We start from the raw sequence: 11679 nt of genomic DNA, 5'->3' as shown, positions 1-11679 counted from the left end.
AGGAGGAGGAGGAGGAGGAGGAGGAGGAGGAGGAGGAGAAAAGGAAGGGAAAAGAAAAGACGATTATGCAGGCTCAAACTCTTTCTGTATCTGAAATTAAATTCTTAATAGGCCTTCTCTTTCTGTTCTGTATCCTGGCAAGGTGTTAAATATATTCTGAATAGATGTTAACCAGGCACAACCCATGACTAGACTAACTGGATTCAATTAGGACTTACCTAGGCTTAGGCTTGGCTACTCCTTAACTTCACTAAGCCTACCCCTTAATTAACTTCACTAAGCCTGGAAGGGAACCTCCACACAGGAACAAGCATTTAGGGCCATAAAGGGCCTTAAGGGGGAAATCTGGGAGAAATAATACAGGAACTGACAATAGAAAAGCTCTTTGTGTGGAGAAGCCATGACCTGAGGATGGGTTGGTCAGGCATAGGCATAAGAACTCCCCTAAGAACCCTTCGAGTCATTGTGACGGTTCAGGCTAACAGAGTTAAGACTTTAAGCCCTTCCACTGCTGCCATCGCCACCACACACATGGCCCTTGAACCGATCTGTAAACTGGACAAAGATAAACAAGACAAAGCCAACTAATTCTGTCCCAGCGCTCTCCCTCTGAAAGGGCTGGCTACAGTAAACAGGAGCCACAAGCTCCTTTACAGACCAGACCAGTTTTTAAGTCAGGACTGCTGAGTGCGATCTGGTGCTGGCTATCCTGGAGTAGGAATGACTAACCAAAACTTGACTGACACCATAAAGGGGACATGTTTAACCAGACCTAGACAGGTCATAGAAGAAGCCCAATCTGCAGAAAATGAAAAGGGCTGTACCAGACAAGCTAATAAAGCAGGAGCTCTTAATGGTACACACTTTGCCTACCCCTGGGATGTTTATACTTGCTATGCATAAGACAGTTGTGAACTGGTATTCTTGACCCCAGGCTTAACGTATGTTCCCAGAAAGCAAGAGTTAAGCAATTCTTACATCCCTTAGAGTCAAGAAATAAGAGAACTCTGTGCTCTTACCTGTCCTTTGGGGAATGGTTCAGACAGGGTCTATGACCACCAGTGTGGCCATGATAATAATCCACCAAGTTCAACATGGCCAGCTCTCTACTCAAATCACAAAAGACTTAAAAGTTGTTTAGGAGAGCACAGTCTCTTGGCAAAATCAGATAGATTCATTGACAGCAATGACCCCCAGAAAACAGCTGAGGGTTAGATTTGATTACCACTGAAAAGGGAAGGCATCCTCATGGTTTTAAATGAGGGTTGCTGTTTTTATGCTAATCAGTCAGAATTCATATGGAAAAATGCCAAAAGGTTATTAGAAAGGATTAAGGCTAGGAGAAAGAAACGGAAGCCAAAGAAGTACAATATAGACAACAAGGGACCTGGCTGGCTCTGCTGATGGGGCCTCGTCTAATAATAATGCTAGGACTTCTATTAGGACCATGCATCTTGAACAAACACCCTGGCCAGGTTTATCAGAATTTGAATGAAAGCAATTTAAAAAAATCTACAAGTGATATGCCAGGAATACCAACTGGTTTCTTCAAGATAGGTTCCTAAGGCAGTGTGAAGGTGAAGAGGAGGAAATGATGCAGAATAAGGCAGGAAAAGAGCAAGTATTAGATTTCCCTAAAGCACTATTTGTACTGCTCAGTTCCAGCATGATTTCCCTTGCCACCTAGAACAGAATGACCTGAAGAAATAGCTGAAACAATGAATTGTTGCCCTTAACCACCTGGCCACCAAAGCTTACACCTGTCAGCTTTAAAGACTGCCTTGAAAAACAAAAGGCTGCCTGCCACGTAGGCTTCCCTCAAGTAGCAATTGCTTGCTCACTCCACCTTGTGGCTTTAGAGTATAAAATGAGAACGCAAACTGGACCTGGCACAGAAGCGGCTCTGGAACTCTCCTGGCTTCAGTTCCCCGGTGAAGACAGCTCCTCTCTTCCACGCTCAGTGATATCAGAGTGCTATTCCAGAGAGATTCGCACAACACCTTCTCTGGATTTATAGCCCAGCTCAGGGACTAACAAAGTTTTCACAAGATCTCAACTGAGATTTAGATCTGGGTGGGATTAGAGTGGGTTCTGAATAACCTAAACTCTGTTTACATCCTAGTCAAACTTTAATAGGGCTGGCTAGGGCTTTCAATGTCTTGGGTTCTGATTAGACTTAAATAGAACCTGTTGAAGCTTCAGTGTGAGAGCCTCATTGGGCCTTAGCTGAAATGATGATGCTTTTACTGAGCTTCTGCCCTGATGAGAGAAGACCCTCAGTGGCTGACTAGGTCTTAAGTTACTTAACTAGCCCTTAAAATTGTCATAGACCCTTGCCATATTCTAGCAGGACTCACAAGACTTAATATAAACTGTAGTTCTAACTAGGCTTAGCTTCAGTTCCTACAGCACTATTAGCTGGGATTTGGCCCTGGCTAGGCTTTAACTGGACAGTCAAGGTGTTAGCTGGGCCAGAATAACGTTACAATTTAATCTTAACTCTGTAAGGCCTTTATCAAGATGGCTAATCTTGAAGTATTCTTAAACTCTGGGTGTTCCTTAAAAAAGACTTGTATAAGATTTAACTGTGTTGTCACCATGTTCTCATGACAGTCACGGGTGTGGGCCCTCCCATACATAGTTTCTGTCTAAATCTTAACATTTGGCCTTGAATCAGTCTCCAATTATGTAAGTACTACCAGGATTTGACTGCACATAAATTAAGTGTAGACTGGAATTAAACTAGACTTTGTCTTTATTTGGTGCTACCAAAGACTCAACTACACCAAAAGCTGACAAATATACTTTAATACTTAAAAAATAATATAAGTGTGTTTTAAACCAAACTAGTTTGCTCTTAACTCGAATGGGACTTCAACTACACCCTAACAGGACTCTGACAGATCTCAGTGGTGCTGAGGCCCTGCTAATTATATACTCTCAGTAAAATTTGAGCCCTCCGTAGGCCTTAACTGGGCTCTGGCCAGGCTTAACCTGGGCCCAGTTTTTAGTTAGGCTTTAAGTAAAATGTAACATTTAACTACACTGAACCTCTGCCTAAAAGTTAACCAGGCTAAATTACATTGTGGCTACACCTACACCCTGGATAAGTCTAAAGTCAATTCAATAACACTATGTGGTTTCTGGGACTTTCCTAGGACATAATTAGGCTAAAACTAGAAATTAGACTTAGGCTTCGGTGAGGGCTTAACTAGGCTCTGACTTAGACTAAACTAAGCTTAGGCCCCACCTATATCACCAATGACTTCTAATTATATTGAACCTAGGTGTAAGCATCCACTAGGTTTTAAGTAGCCCCCTAATTGACACTTGTTTTATGGTGAGACCCTATCTACGCCTTAAACAGACTTAGTTATAGCTGAGTAATTACTACGTTCACACTCAGGTTATGCCTTCACTGACGTCTGACTACACTGAAACTAGTGCTTTACTGAGATAGGGCTAAATCAGGCTCAGACACCGACAAGATTTTACCTATTTTCTAGCACATATCTAGAGCTATGCCCAGTATAGAACTCAGCTAGATTTACTTAGAGTTCAATGAGTTAAGAGTCCCTAGGCAATCTTAACTAAACCCTTAAGAGAACTAAACTGTCTTTATGAACTCCTGAGGCTTTAAATAAACTCTTAGGAGAACTAAAGTACATTTTTGAAGTTGCAACAGTTTAATTACATTATGAATAGCACTTAATAGGTTTATTTCCTGAGAGAGGGGTTATCTGGGCTCCTGCGCTAGATCTAAATTAGCCTTATGTGCTCAAAAGAGCTTATGTCTATTCTAAGTAAACCTGAATTATTTGGCTTCTAAAACAATCTAAAGTAGCATTGGATCCTGGAAAGGCTTGAACTAAGCTCTAACTAGGACAGAGACTTTTTGCACTAGCTAGGTTCTAAATGCACTCTAACTAACCCTTAACTAGGCTTAGTCCCTGCCAAGACCAAAATTAGACTAAATTATATCTGAATGAGGCTGAAACCCAAACTATGTCTTAACTATTAAGAACCCAGAACCAGGCTTATTTCTTGCATAGAGTCTAACTAGTCTCTCTATATACCTAAACAGGTATTAGACCCTGGCTAGGGCTTAACTGTGATCTCTAACCTAAACTAGACTTAAGTGTTAGCTACACATTCTTTGGGCTCTGATCAATAATACTTACATAGACTGAGGCCCCACTTAGACTTCAACTGGATTTTTATTCTGTGTTATTAACTAGTTTGAGGCACTTGCTGACTATGAACTGCCCTCTAATAGGACTTATGTGTGCTGTACCTCAGATTTAATCCCTCACTGGGGTTTACATAGGCTGTGATTAGAGCGTGACAAAGTTTACCACCTGGCTAGAACTACAGGGGCTCTTACTAGACCCAACATAGCCCTACGCTCTGAGTTTAACAAAGCTTGATCTAGCAATTATAACTACCTAGAATTAACATAAACTCCAAAGAGCACTTAACCTAGCAATCTAGCTTTTAGGGGGACCTATGCTTCAACCATACTTTAATAAGATTTTTGACAAGTCTTAACAATGCTAAGGTTCTAGACAAATTGAATAAGAGTGTGAGCAGATTGTGTGTTTAGTACCTATCTGGCTATGTCTTTACTGAGTTAACTAGATTTTACCTAGATCATAAGGCAATGTGTAAGTCCCAAGCTTCATATAGGCACAACTAAATTTAACTAAGTTTTGACTTCTACTAAACTATGCTTAATGCCATTGCAAGGATCTGGCTGTCCTGTGACTGAAAGTAGGATGGGAACCTGAGGAAAGCTCGGCTGAACTGTGAATGAAGCTAAAATAAACTTAGACGTTAGCCAGAGCTTAGCAGAGCTCTGACCAGCCTGAATCAGACATAAGCCCTGACTAGTGCTTATTGGGAGTCTTAACTAATAGTAACTAGCTTTGTTAAGACTTATCAAAGCCTAAACTTGGTTAAGATGTAATCAAGTCTAATTAAATTCTAGGCAGGACCTGGGCCTACTAAAATATTAGAGTGCATTTAAGGCCGAGGTAGTCTATAAGCCTAGTGTAGTTCTAGCCAGAACCCTATTAAGCCCTAAGGCTAGAAAATGTATACAGAGAATGTCCAAATGTAACTAGGATATAATAAAGTCAGTGGCTGGAGCGACAGCACGAGCTTAAGATTATTTTTTTTTCTCTTAGAGAAGACTCAATTTTGGTTCCTAGCATCTTAGCTTGAAGATATAATGTCTTTTGCTGGCCTCTGCAAATACCCGAATTCATGTGCACATACCTACACACACATACTTACAAATAAAAGAAATACTATCAAAACCTTAAAACCTTAAATTGACTGACTCTTAGACACACAGAGAGGGAGGGAGGGAGAGAGAGAGAGAGAGAGAGAGAGAGAGAGAGAGAGAGAGAGAGAGAGAGAGAGAGAGATTTAAAAATAAAGCAAATACTATCAAAAACCTTATATTAGCTGACCCTTAACTACACTGTGACCCTCCCTACACCTTAACAACATTCTGTTGCATCTTAATCAACTTGATTAAGCTAAGTCTTAAGGTGACTGTGACTATGTTTATGAACTTGTTAAGATTTAACACCATGACACTCAAAGTTTAGTTACATTAAGACCCTAGCAAGGGCTTAACATGGCAGTTAATAGGCACTGGCTAAGGCTTTTCTGGCATTGGCACTGAATAGATCTAAACTAATCTTAAAACCTAAGATTTACCTTGTTTGGTATTGTTTGCTTTTGGAGACAGGGTTTTAGTATGCAGCCCTAGATGAACTAGAACTCACTATGTAGACCGGCACAGATCTGCCTATCTCTGCCTCTGCCCCTGCCTCTGCCTCTCCTGTCTCCTGAATACTGAGATTAAAGTCATATGACACCATATCTACCCTTTCTCTTTGGGCTCAAATTCACACACACACACAAATCTGCTTCATGAGTGCTCAGAGTGAAAGTATATGCCACTACCCCTGCTAGGGGGTTTATGTTTGCTTGTTCGTTCCCTGAGAAAGTTTAATTATGTAGCCCTTTCCTGGCTAGAACTCACAACGTACTCAAGGCTCAAACTCACATCTGCCTATCCCTGCCCAAGCCCATGTTCCTATCCATTCCTCTGCTCCTGTACCAGCCCCAGCCCCAGCCCCAGCCCCAGCCCCAGCCCCAGCCCCAGCCCCAGCCCCAGCCCCAGCCCCAGCCCCAGCCCCAGCCCCTGCTGTTGCCACTGCTCGTACCCCTATACCCTGACGTTGCTGTTGCTGCTGCTGCTGCTGCTGCTGCTACTGCTGCTGCTGCTGCTGCTGTTGCCCTTGCAATTTCCCAAGTGCTGAGATTAAAGGCATGTGTCACTTTGCCTACCTCCTTTTTTTTTCCTTTGCGGTGCTGGAGATAGAACCCAGAGTCTTGTATACATTAAGCAAGCAATCTACTGCTGAACTAAGTCCTGAGAACTTCTCTGGTTTTGAAATAGGATCTTGCTATGTAGCCTGATTGGCTGAGATGCGCTATATATCAGCCTGGCTTCAAAACCCCAGCATTCTTGCCCTATCAGCCTCCCAGGGGCTGGAATTGCAGAAGTGTCACCACGCCTATCTAAACAGTTTCTAACCAAATAAAGATCTTCACTATAGATTAATAATACTTAAACTCATATTAATTATACTTAGGATCTAGCTTCACTCTAAGACCTTTTAAAATCTTAACTATACTTTAGAACCCATTTAGAACTAAACTAAGTAACTAAACTTTTAACTGTGATATCTACACTTTAAGTAAAGTTAAACTTTATTCTTAAGTACCCTAAATAGGTCTTGATTAGGCTTAAGTCCTTTTAGTTACCAAGTTTAAGTCCTTTCCTTAATTCAAGACTTAGGCTTTGGCTAATTTACAGTCACTTTTCATTAAGAATAAATTCAGTTCTAGATTCCTTCTAGCCCTGTACTCCCACCATTGTTTTCTGCCCTTACCTCTGCAAGTTGGCAGTTTCAGGCTGCTCTCTGAATCACACATAGAAAAACCAAAAGTATAACCCCATCTTACCCCACTGCAGCAGGAACCAAGACTGCCTCTGACTCCACTTCACCCAGCCATGTTTATAAGTGTGACACAGGAAGCAGTTATGCTATCTCTCAAGAAACCAAGGGACGTGTTTTTCTGTAACACCCAACCCGGAAGTATATTTTTATCCCAGTCACATGTTCTGTACTTTTCCAAAGACACTTATACTTTGTAATAACTTTGTAACAGATATGGAATACAGTGTTCCCATCTACGCAAGACTTAGCTAGAGCTTGGATGTACAATTCGGGGTTAAGAAGAAAGATAGCTGACAGACTAGACTTGCAGTAAAGAGCCTTCTGTACTTTTTACTAACTAAACTCTAAGATGTGTAGACCTTCTGAACCCTGTGAAGTGAGCATATCAGACTCACTGTAATGAAGTAGGCGGTCTGCTGTGTACAACCTTGGCTTATTATAGGATATTGAAGGTTTCTGTTGATCATGAAAGAACAAGATGATAACATCCAGACCAGAGCATGAGCAGTCATCCATATCTAATGGTTTCATGAATTCTTAGTGATAAAAGACTGTTCATCTGTTCCAAATCCCCACTGCACTGTTTGGTTTAGAAGTGTTTTTACATATCTACTTTTCAGTTAAACTTGTGTTTTCTTTCGTTCATTTCTTCAAATGCTGACTGGTTTATTGGAATTGACCATAGAGCAATAGGAAGATGTACAAAGGAATGTATGAAGCCTTCAGAATGTGATGTAACAGGACAAGAGAGCTGAGGGTTTTCCAAATCCTTTTCCCAATGAAGCTCAGTTTGCTTGCATTCTCTGTGACCAGAACAAAATAACACCTTCCATAAACCATGGGTCCCCATTAAGGTGACATATTAAAGTCCCAGTGACACATTTTTTCAGTTTTTTCCTTTCTTTCTCTTTTATTCTTTTTCCTTTCTGCAGTGTTCACATAGGATTATGATCACCAGATGAAAGAGCACCAGAAACTCTCCAGTCTCTGTTATATTTGACCAATAAGATGTCTGTACATTTTTTTCTACATCTTTTCTTCTATGTAGTTTGGGTTTTAGTCCCTGAATGCCTTAGATTGGTTAGGTTGGCTGCTTGCTTGGTTGGTTTGTTGGTTGTTTGTTTGGTTTGGTTTGATTTGGTTTAGTTTGGTTTACTGTCAAGTTTTATTGTTTTATCTTGTTTTATTTATGTTTTTGAGACATGGTCTCATGTAGCTCAAGCTGACTTCAAATTTACTATGTAACCAAAGATAACCTTGACTTCTACATCTTTCTGTTCCAGTCAAAGTATCATGATTATAGGACTATGCCATCATTTCCAGATATAGGATATTATTTTCTTAATCATAACCACCTGCCACCACTCCTGAGTATCAACCCCCCACATTTACTAATATTACATCATCATATTCTAATTTATTATTCTCAGTGTGTGTGTGTGTGTGTGTGTGTGTGTGTGTGTGTGTGTGTATTTTACTGAGGATTGAACCCAAAGCTCCTGAAACTTAGGATAGCACTCTACCCAAGCTATATTTCTAGCCCCCTCACTCCTTTTTGATTTCTTCTGCCTGAGCCTCAGATTTCTCATTTTAGTTAGTTTTTTTAAAGCTGGAATACAAAGTAATGAGTTCCCATATACAGTTTTCATGCATTCTCTTTGTTGTCTGGCTTGCCCCACTCTCACCCTCCAAACCTCTGTTCCTCTACTACCTCCAGAGCCTCTCTTCTATCTTATATATTCTATTACCCCTTTGTTTTCAATAGAGATAGGCATTCCTCAAACTCAATCCTCTGCATTTTCTTCACTTACACCTTCCTCTTATTTTATTGATTTCTTCACACAATTTTTCATTTCACAAGGAGTCTGAGGTAGTTATAATGCCATGATATAAATTTGCCCCACAATTATCACACCCAGTTCTAAGGTCTCAACTACCATCTCTATGCAAGCAACTTTCAAACTACCTCTGCAACTCTGTTGGTCCTTCTACCTCCACAGCATATCTATATGTCTGATCACCTGTGAGACGTTGTCTACAGCATCACAAATTCAGCATAGTCTCAGCTTATATGGCCAACCCATTCTATTCCTCCCCCCCCCATCAGGTAATTCCAAGTTTTGGAGCTGAGATTTCAGTGTCCTAGGAATGCTCTCTAAATCTCAATCTACTATGGACAAGTTGGTCATACTAACTAAAACAAACTCATTCATATCAGTCTGAAACTAAGGCTTCCTCTTAGTCGCCAGGTTCCCCTGTGTCATTTGTTAACAGAGGTGTCATCTTTCTGAATAAACATCAACTCTTCTTCTTCCATTTCTTCATACGACTGACTGCTCATCTCTATCTCCAAATATCTCTTTCCCATTTCTTCTTTTGAGCCCCAGTTTTCACCTGGACCATCAAAAGGGACACCTACTCAGTCCTTCTCCCTCCAGTCACTTGATCAGCCCACTCTCATTCCCTTGGCTAACCTCTTTTCCATGTTGTAAAACATGATCCTTCACACAGATCTGATCACGGACAGGTGGTCATCATTTCGTTATTATGGGGGTCATTTATCTGGAACCCTAAGAACAGCACTAGAGGACATTTCCCCTAGCCTTGGAGCACAATGACTACATGATATGTTAAGAAATAACATTAAGACACTAAACATTAATATACCAAATAAATTATCTGAGATGTAAGCAAAATGGGCAGGGGGGATACAATACCTCAAGAAGCCAGGGATTCTGCATTTGTCAGGTCCAGCTTTTCTTCTTCTTCTTTAGTCTTCTGAGGCATGAGAGAACAACCTCAGTTAAAGCAATGGGCAAAGGAATGAGTGTTGGAGAACAGTCATTCATATATATATATATATATATATATATATATATATATCTTTGATATCCATTTGAAACAGATTCAACTCAATGTTACAATCTGCAGAAACAAAGATGACTTCAGAGAAAATTTCCTCCCTCCTCCCTGCTGCCTTGTTGTAAGCCAGTACCCTTGTAGCCTTCCTAACCTACCAATAACTCCTGTTGCGAGACCATTCAAGGCTTTCCATGCAAAACTGTTTCGAAAAGGCAAGAATTTACTTGAGGGTCATCATTATCTCTTACAGGAAATAAGTACCCCATCTGGATAAAGGAGGTCTCCCAATATAACAGAAAACCTAAAAATTTAACTTTCTATTTGTTCTTAGACACTGGCAAGAGTTGAGTTGTTTGTGAAGAAATTCCTCTTGAAATTGGAAGGCTAACTTCCACAGAGACATGAGCATAACTGTAACCAGCAAAACTGTGACCCTAAGAATGGAGAGAATTTTCATCGTGCTCATTACTTCTAGAAAATTAAGAGGCACAACCCTTCCCCAGAGGAAGCTCCCCTTCTTCCCTATCTGGTGCCCTGACATCTTTTTTCCTCTTGGCACATTTTTCCTTAACTTTTTTTCTCTGTCACTTAATTATTTCAAAAACACCTTACTTCCCAAACTGATTCTCCCTTCATTTTAGGTAACTCGCTCCAACCTAAGACAGGGAGAAACATACCTACATACCCATCACAAATAAACATGTATCCCTTCAATGTTTGTTTGAGTTCTGTGAGTCAAACTTCACGGCCTTGCACACACATGCTCTACCACTGAGCAACCCTCTCAGCCCCTTTTATTATTTAATACCAGTAAAGCCCTTCTAAACATCGAAGGCATCTTAGCCCCAAAGAAATTTAGAGTCTCATTAGGGAAAGCAACCAAGCATTACTAGGAACAAAAATAACACTCTCATTTGTTCTCTGCAGTTGCTACAGGAACTTAGAGATTGCAGCCATCAGCATACACTGGAATGTTTTTGAAACTTTTACATCTTTCAATATGGAATTCAGAGTCCATTCATATGCCACACAAAGACAAGGATTCTGAAGGTTAAACAAAACCATGCACTGGCATCTGGAACTCTCCCACACATCCCACAACTCTATCCTATGTAGTTTAGGCTCAAAGCATCCAACAACTTGTTCCATCGTGAGTCCTCTGCTGTCGATATCTTCCCAGCACAAACTACCCTGTTAACTTCCCTGTCCCTGCACCTCGACTGGTAACCATAAATACATTTCTGTCTTTTCCTTGGCAACCCACGACCTTAGAAAGGCAAACACTAACAAGAAAAAGACAAACACAGAGCATTAGGATTCAAGTGAACATTCATTATGTGCGAGGCACAGAACTATATTCTATCTGTCCTCATTGCTACTGAAAATACTTGAACTGCCAATTAGAAAGAACTTACTATGCACCAGGCAGCCAGGCAGGATCTTACAAGCTTTTATATGTAGAATCTCATACAGCAACTCTGAAACAATTATACAAATAAAGAGGCTGAGACATGAAAATGGAAAAGAATTTGTCCAAGCACATACTGTTAAGAAGTGGCAAAACCGGACAGAGACCTGCCCTGCAGAGAGCGCCATCTTGGCTCCGGGACTCCCCGAACTTAGTCTACAGGTTAGAGGGAGGACCACAGAGGCAGACAGCTTCTGGGACAGGCGGGAGCCACAGAGCCACTGAGGCAGCACCCTTTTGGGGCCGCAGACATCCGGCACCCTCCCAGTCGGAGGACAGTGACATGCCCTGCAGGGAGCGCCATCTTGG

The 11679-nt window shown here is 41.0% G+C and overlaps 2 protein-coding genes across 3 annotated transcripts in view; one reads left to right on the top strand and one right to left on the bottom strand.

Annotated features, from left to right (window-relative positions):
- Positions 1–7087, bottom strand: part of Trpc5os (TRPC5 opposite strand) — a 21333-nt gene extending 14246 nt beyond the window's left edge. The window contains exon 1 of one of the 2 annotated variants that reach the window (XM_021153883.1): positions 7045–7087. The gene's annotated coding sequence lies outside the window, so the exon portion shown is untranslated. The other variant, XM_021153884.1, reaches the window with a different exon arrangement.
- The window catches only part of Trpc5 (transient receptor potential cation channel subfamily C member 5), a 286364-nt gene that overhangs the window by 209464 nt on the left and 65221 nt on the right, over positions 1–11679 (top strand). The window lies entirely within an intron of this gene.

Source organism: Mus caroli, chromosome X (assembly GCF_900094665.2).
Source record: "Mus caroli chromosome X, CAROLI_EIJ_v1.1, whole genome shotgun sequence".
Taxonomy (NCBI): Eukaryota; Metazoa; Chordata; class Mammalia; order Rodentia; family Muridae; genus Mus; species Mus caroli.
Note: the sequence above shows the minus strand (reverse complement) of the source record. Positions and strands in the feature narration are given on the sequence as shown.